Source organism: Hemicordylus capensis, chromosome 9 (assembly GCF_027244095.1).
Source record: "Hemicordylus capensis ecotype Gifberg chromosome 9, rHemCap1.1.pri, whole genome shotgun sequence".
Classification (NCBI taxonomy): Eukaryota; Metazoa; Chordata; class Lepidosauria; order Squamata; family Cordylidae; genus Hemicordylus; species Hemicordylus capensis.
Window position 1 is genome coordinate 4,606,531 of NC_069665.1, and position 7,678 is coordinate 4,614,208.

General features: G+C 53.4%; 1 protein-coding gene across 1 annotated transcript in view; it reads right to left on the reverse strand.

The window, feature by feature from the left end:
• CPNE2 (copine 2) overlaps window positions 1-5,679 on the reverse strand; it is a 102,897-nt gene extending 97,218 nt beyond the window's left edge. The window contains exon 1 of the mRNA XM_053270418.1: window positions 5,261-5,679. The gene's annotated coding sequence lies outside the window, so the exon portion shown is untranslated. The remainder of the gene's footprint in view (window positions 1-5,260) is intronic.
• Window positions 5,680-7,678: the final 1,999 nt, after the last annotated feature.

Below are 7,678 nucleotides of genomic sequence, written 5' to 3' on the forward strand. Positions count from 1 at the left end.
CAACCCCTCTTTCCCGCGACCCCTTTCAAGCCCTTGGCCCCGACACCAGTGTCCTCTCTAATTTCTTCCATCTGTGTGCGGAATGAGGTTTGTTCTGGGCGGCAGCATCAAGGCAGTCTGCGTGCACCATGGGCATTCAGCATTCAGAGTGGGGCCTTCCTGATTCAACCTGAGCGGGATCTAAAATTTACTGAGCGGACATTAAAAAACGTGTGAGCGTGCGCAGGCTTTAGAGGGAACACTGCCTAACACCACCTAGAGACATACATATCAGATGGTATAAAAATAGGATAGGTAAACAAACAAACCACTTCTTTTGTTTGGAAAGCCACCTAATGGAGCAGCAGGGAAGGAACTTGCCTAGGGAGCAAGAGGTTGCCGGTTTGAATCCATGCTGGTATGTTTCCTAGACTATATCGGGCAGCAGCGATATAGGAAGATGCTGCATCATCTCATACTGCGTGGGAGGAGGCAATGGGAAACCCCTCCTGTATTCTACCAAAGACAACCACGGGGCTCTGTGGGCGCCAGGAGTCGACACCGACTCGACGGCACACTTTACCTGGAAACGTCTGGCCTGTACCTCGCTTGCCGAGTTGCAAAACTCCCCACGGCCTGGATGCAAAAAGGGAGCAGTTCTAAGGCTAGCCTGCTCTCCTGTCCGAAGGGCCTTTGGAGAGAGCAGCCCGCGCATGCGCAGTTAAGCTGGCACATCCCCTGCACACTCTCTCCAGCTAGGCTGGCCGAGGGGTGAAGCTGTCCCAACTGTGACTGTTGATATGTACTGGAAGTGGAGTAGCGGACGCCTGCAAAGATTCACAGATTTTATTTGTTTTGCAACACGTCTGCTTGTAAACAAACACGCCCCTACATTCTGTTTGCAAAACTTCCCCCTGCGGCCGCTTCCCGTGCACGGGCTCTCACCTCTCGCTCTCACCACGCACACACATTATTATCATTTATTTAAAATATTTATACCCCACCCCTCTGGTGCACTACTGCTCGGGGCGGCTCACAACAATGAGATACACAAGACACAACAACAATAATAAAATTAACTAAATTAAACAAGATGCCCTCCATTGTAAAGCCCCAGAGGCATGGGAAGGCCGGATCTTATCCACTGCACTCAGAACACCCCCTCTGGCACTGCTCCTCACATATCACAAACAGAATATCTGGCGCTTACAAAACAGACCTTTTCAGTTGCAAATGCTCATAAGAACAGAAGAAGAGCCCTGCTGGATCAGGCCCAAGGAGGCCCATCTAGTCCAGCATCCCGTTTCACACAGTGGCCCACCAGATGCCTTTGAGAAGCCCACAGGCAGGAGTTGAAAGGGGCCTGCCCTCTCTTCTGCTGTTACTCCTCTGCAACTGGTACTCAGAGGCATCCTGCCTTTGAGGCTGGAGGTGGCCTCTAGCCCTCCACCTAATAGCCATGATCGACCTCTCCTCCATGAAGTTATCCAAACCCCTCCAGAGGCAGTAATGAATTACACATATACATGCATCCCCACCTCTCTGCCCTGTGGCAGGTAAGCAGTACAATTAGGGCAGGAAACACACAGCTGTTCTGCTCACAACTGAATCCAGATTCTAGCAGTTAAAAATAAATAACTAAAACCCACACATTGGTATTGGGGTTGGTCATCTCTGATCCAGATGCTATGGGGGAAGGGGGCATGTTTTCAACTCAAGTCAATCTCGACTTCTTCTTTTTGTGGCATCTTGTTTTCAGGGTCATAAATGCCCTGCCAAACTAAAAATGCATTCATGAACCACAACTCTGGAGCAGGGGCGTAACGAGGCTGGAGTGGGCCCAGAGACAAAATTTTAAAATGGGCCCCTCGCTGATACACACACACTCACTTCACGTGACTTGCCTCTGGGGGGGCCCTCGAGGCGTGGGGGCCCCCAGGCAGCCGCCTCCCCTTGCCTAATGGTAGTTATGCCCCTGCTCTGGAGCAGGGTGCTTTGAGTGCTGCTCATAACTGCTGTGGCCCAAGGTAGGAGTTTGGCTTTCCCAGCAAGCAGAGATGGGGAAGAACTTCACCTGTTGGGTTTCCCCTAGCAAAGCAGCTGTTCAAAGGCCTGCCAGAAAAAGTGCAGGCAAACTTTTCTCTAACTCAGGGCTGCACAACCTTGGTCCTCCAGCTACTGGGGGACTGCAGTTCCCATCATCCCCACCCATAGCAGCCAAGAGTCAGGGATCGTGGGACTTATAGTCCCACATCTGCACGAGGGCCCGTTGTGGTTCTCTCTCTTTGTTCCAATCTGCTCTGGCATCTCTCTTTGGTCATTAGCACCAAGCTGGCATTTATCTCCGTTCTGGAGCCTCCTTTCAGTCCCTGCAGTGGCTTGCAGCTTTCAACAGGTTGGTCTATTAGAGAGTCTGAGGACAGCTAGAATAATTTAGCGGCACCTTCGCGGAGAAATCGGCTGCCAAATGAGATCTCTGGTCCCTCTTAATCCAGCCTGCTTTTGCACTTGGTTCTCGGAAAGTGCTGTAATTAACGTGTCCTGCAGGTTTCATTCCCCCCTCCTGTTGAATACCTAGAGACAGACACACTCTGCAGTGCTCTCCTTAACAACAGATCGGCACCTGCCCGGACAAATTGCTGGTTCTCAGACAGAGCTAATGGCAAAAGCTCTTCTCAAGCCAAGAAGGAAATGAAGACCCTGAAAAGGAAGCTAAAACCCGCAAAATTCAGATCAAGCCCTCAGGCCTGGCAGCGCTAAATCGTGAGCACGTCCGGCAAGTGTGCATGCAACTCGGGTGAGGTTACACCCTGACTCTCTATGCAGACACATTTATTTATTTGTCATGTTTATATACCGCCAGATATATGTACCTTTAGGCTGTTTTAAGTGGCGCAGTGGGGAAATGCTTGACTAACAAGCAGAAGGTTGCCGGTTCGAATCCCCGCTGGTACTATATCAGGTAAACATCATCTCATACTGCGCGAGAGGAGGCAATGGTCAACCCCTCCTTTATTCTACCAAAGACAACCACAGGGCTCTGTGGGCTCCAGGAGTTGGCACCAACTCGATGGCACACTTTACCTTTAGACCGTGTACATCATATAAAAACACAACGAATATAAAGCAGATAACTAACACACATGAATTGGAACATGTCATTTCCAGTATACCAGGATGACTTATATAATGTCATTGCTGAGCCAGATAAAGTCCATTACCAAATGTGGTTTTAATCTGGTACTTAAAAGATATCACAGGCAAGCAGCTCCTCATGGACTTCTCTGGGGAGGCCACTCCACAACAAGAGCACCAGAACAGAGGGCGGCCCATCTCCAGAGCAGATGCCCTCCTAAGCCCTGGAATGGGTGGAGCCCAGAGCTAGGCTTCAGACAAGGACCTCAGTGCAGCAGTGTGTTTCCAAACTTGGGTGCTCAGATGTTGTTGGACTACAACTCCCATCGTCCCCAGCCACAATGGCTGAAGGCCAAGCTGAGAAGAGCCCGCTGGACTGAGCCAAGGTGAATCTAGTCTAGCTTCGGTTGTTACTGGCCCACCAGATGTCTCCGGAAAGCTGACAAATAAGAGACAAAGGCAACACACTGTCTCCGACTGTTGCTCCCCTGCGAGTGGAATTCAGAGGCATTCACTCTGAACCTTGAAAAATCCATAAGAACAGCCCAGCTGGATCAGGCCCAAGGAGGCCCCTCTAGTCCAGCATCCTGTTTCACACAGTGGCCCACCAGATGCCGCTGGGGCCCACAGGCAGGAGTTGAGGACATGCCCTCCCTCCTGCTGTTACTCCCCTGCAACTGGTACTCACAGGCATCCTGTCTTTGAGGCTGGAGATGGCCTATAGCCACCAGACTAGTAGCCATTGATAGACCTGTCTTCCGTGAATTTGTCTAAGCCCCGTTAAAGCCATTCAAGCTGGTGGCCATCACCACACCCTGTGGCAGAGAAAATTCCATAGATCCTATAGCCATCAAGACTAGAAGCACCAATAGACTTGTCCTCCGTTAACTTGTTTCCTTCTAAAACAGTCTAAAGTAGCAGCCATCACTACCTTGTGGCAATGAATTCCACAGATTACATTATGCGCTGTGTGAAGTACTCCTGCCAGTCAGTTCCCCCTGGTTCTCATGTTGCAAGAGGAAAGAAACCCTCTCTCCCCACACCTCTCTCTCTCTCTCTCTTAACCCCCACCCTGATGGCTTTTTTTCTGAACTAAAGGTAAAGTGTGCCCTCGAGTCGGTGTGACTCCGGGCGCCCACAGAGCCCTGTGGTTGTCTTCGGTAGAATGCAGGAGGCATTGCCTCCTCCTGCCCAGTATGAGATGATGCCTTTCCGCATCTTCCTGTATCGCTGCTGCCCGATAGTGGTGTTTCCCATAGTCTGGGAAACATACCAGCGGGGATTTGAACAGGCAACCTCTGGCTTGCTAATCAAGTCATTTCCCCGCTGCACCAAGCCAGGAGACCTTTTCTTGGAGAAAGGTGCTCTGGGCCACTGACCATTTTGGCTGCCCCTTCCTGCCCCCTCTTCCAACTCCACCGCACCACTTTTGGAATGGGGCAACCCCAACACCGAAGGCCACTTCCTAACCTGAACATGCAACTTGCTTTCTGATGGGTCCCCAGATGTTGTTGGACTGCATCTCCTACCATCCCCCCCCCGTCCACAATGACCACTGTGGCTGGGGATGATGGGAATGGTAGTCCAACAACATCTGGGGACCCAAGTTTTTGGATCCCTGCGTAGTGCTTCAGTATCAAAATAAAGAGCGCATGAATCATAAACAATGAAATCATGAGCCCCTGGGCCTGTTTCGGGCAGGAAGTCACCCTGTGCTCAGGGAGGTTGTGTTTCTCTCTCTTTTTAAAGGAATCCTGCCCGGCTGACAGCCCTCCCCCCACCGCAGACCTGCGGGTGCGGGGGCTTCCGGCGCTCTACACTTGCTCAGAGGCAGCCTCTCCTCGAGGGCTGCTTTAGCCAGGCTGCTCAAGTCATCACACCTTCCCTTTGCCAGCCCGGAGGGAACCAGCTCCGTCTTAACCCTCGTGCGAAGAAGTCCGCTTCCCGGCCCAGCAACAGGCAGGGGGACTAACCGGCGCCTGCCAACACGAGCGCCCAGCCCGGGCGGCGGCGGCGGCGGCGGCGGCAGGGCCCCGACGGCAGCGAGCGAGCCCAGGCCGAGGCTGCCCAGAGCAGCAGCAGCAGCAAGCCCGCCGCGCCCCGCGGGGCCAGGCAGGCTGGAGCAACAGGGCGGGCGCGGACTCACCGTGGGCTCCTCGGGGCGCGTCCTCCAGGCGCTGCTCAGCTCCCTGCCGACAGCGCCGCCGCGCCCATGCCGGGCGGGCGGGCGAGAGCGCGGCGGCGGCGGCGGCGGCAGCGGCAGGCAGGCGGCTCTCCTCTTCCTCCTCCTCCTCCTCCGCCGGGGCTGCTGGGCTCCTCTTGGCCCGGAGCGCAGCGCCTCCGAGGGCGCCCGCCCGCCCGCCCGCCCGCCTCGCTCTCGGCAGCCCGGGCTGCTGGCTGGCGCGCACTCGGCGGCGGCGGCGGCAAGAGCAGCAGCTGCCCAAGTGCGCCCGGGAAGCGGCGGGCGGAGCGCGCGGGAGGGAGGAGGGAGGGCGGCGCGACGACGCCCCCTCTGCAGCGGGCGGAGGAGGAGGAGGAGAGGGTCGGTGGCGGGCGGAGGCGGGCGGAGGGCGCCCCTCGCTGCAGCCCCGACGCCGGCCACTCCGCCGGACTGGGCTGGGCGCCCCCGGGAGGAGGAGGAGGAAAAGACTCCCTGCTGCTGCGGCTCGACGTGCGCGCCTCTGCTCGGGACGGAGCCAGCCGCCTGCCCCGGAGAGGCGTCAGCCGCGGCACTGCCTGCCTAGCGCGCTGGGCGGCCGAGGCTAGCAGAGTCCCGCCACCCCGCCCCGCCTCGCTTCCGGGCACGCCGGGCCGGGCTTTTGGCTCCCTGGTAAGCTGGAGAGGCTCGCAGAGGAGTTCCTTCCCGGCCCGCTTCCAGACGCTGCTGCTGCTGCCGCCGGGAGGACATGCGGCGAGGCAGCCATTCACACGTTACGCCCGACGACGAAAATACATTGTGCACAGATCCATTCACACGTTATGTTGAACACACACGGAAGTACACTGCCGCCCTATTGACTCCTACAACGAGTGGGCTGGACTGTACACACAAGATACAGATCTTGACAGCTGTTCACGCGTTGTGTGGAATGCAGGCACAGCTGTTGGCTCCTAGCTGTATCCAGCCGTGCTGTTCAAGGGGCAGAAGGGGCGCCTTCTCAGTTGCCGCCCTGAGGCTCTGGAACGCGCTCCCTGCTGAAATCAGAGCCTCCCCCTCTCTGAAAACGTTTCAAAAGTCACTAACAACACATTTATTCACCCAAGCTTTTAAAACTAGACTTGTGGTTTTAAATTGTTTTAAGGTTTTTATTCCTGTTTTTCTTTATTTCTTGAAGGTACAATATTTGTATACCACCTACTACCAAAGGCTCAAGGCAGTTTACATTATGTTGTAACAGTTTATGCTGCTGTAGAAGGAAGTCTGGAGCATTGTACAAATACGGTAAGCAAACCAACCAACCAATAAAATCCACATCAATAGAAACCACGAGACCAATATTACTGCTACTATGGATATTTCTATACTGCTCTTCAACCAAAGTTCACAAAGCAGCTTACAAATAAAGAGTGATAAATACAATAGTCCTCTGTCCCCAAAGGAAACCTAAGATAGACACCAGCAACAGCCACTGAATGGATGCCGTGCTGGGGCTGGATAGGGCCCGTTGCTCTCCCCCTGCTCAAGATAAGAGACTCACCACTTTAAAAGGTGTCTCTTTGCTCGGTTAGCAGGGGTGAACCATGAGGTTGGGATGGAATCCCTTTGCTAATTTACACAAGATGTTTCCTGCACATGTGAATTCAATTGCTCATTCCCCATGGAAGTTAACAGCTATGCACTCTTGGACAGTTCTTCCTTTCAATGAGAACTCTGCAAGATTAGTTCCCAGTGGGTTGCACTTTGTGAATCAGATCTGGCTGGTCTCCCATCCCACTGCCCTTCACGAAACCCAAGAATCACTGTCTAAGGCGGCCACATCTCCTTGACACACAGCAGGACCAACTCTGACCAGATTCAACAGCTGTTCTGCCTGGGTTTTAAACAAACCTCCCTTTGGCTTCTGTCCTGAAGTTATCTGGCACTCTGCCCTTGCAGCCACACAGCTTCGGATGCTTCTGCCCCCCACCCAGAACTGAAGCTTCCCCCCCTCTTAACGCAGCAAAAGTCCCTTTATTCTTGGCTGTTTACAACTGTGAAGGAAACCGAGTTCTCCAAATATTTGCCACTTACCAAATATTTGCCATACCAGTTGTGATTGGTAACTTTGGGCACATGATATTGCTGCAGGCCTCCAATTGGATGAAATGCTTTCATATGCTCACTTTTGCCAGTTATTAGCTTTGTTATGTTCCTACTGAAAAAACATTCACTGCATATCCCTCTTACGTAATGGAGCTGAACATTCACTTTCCACAGACTGGAAAGCATTACCACTGGAACAGTGTGTTAAATGGCATTCTTTTTTTCTTTTCTTCCTTTAAACAAAATGGTTCTGTAGTTTTGGAAAGATTTAAGCTTGTCACATCCAAGCCCTCTACTCAATGAGGACTAGGTGCTTCATTT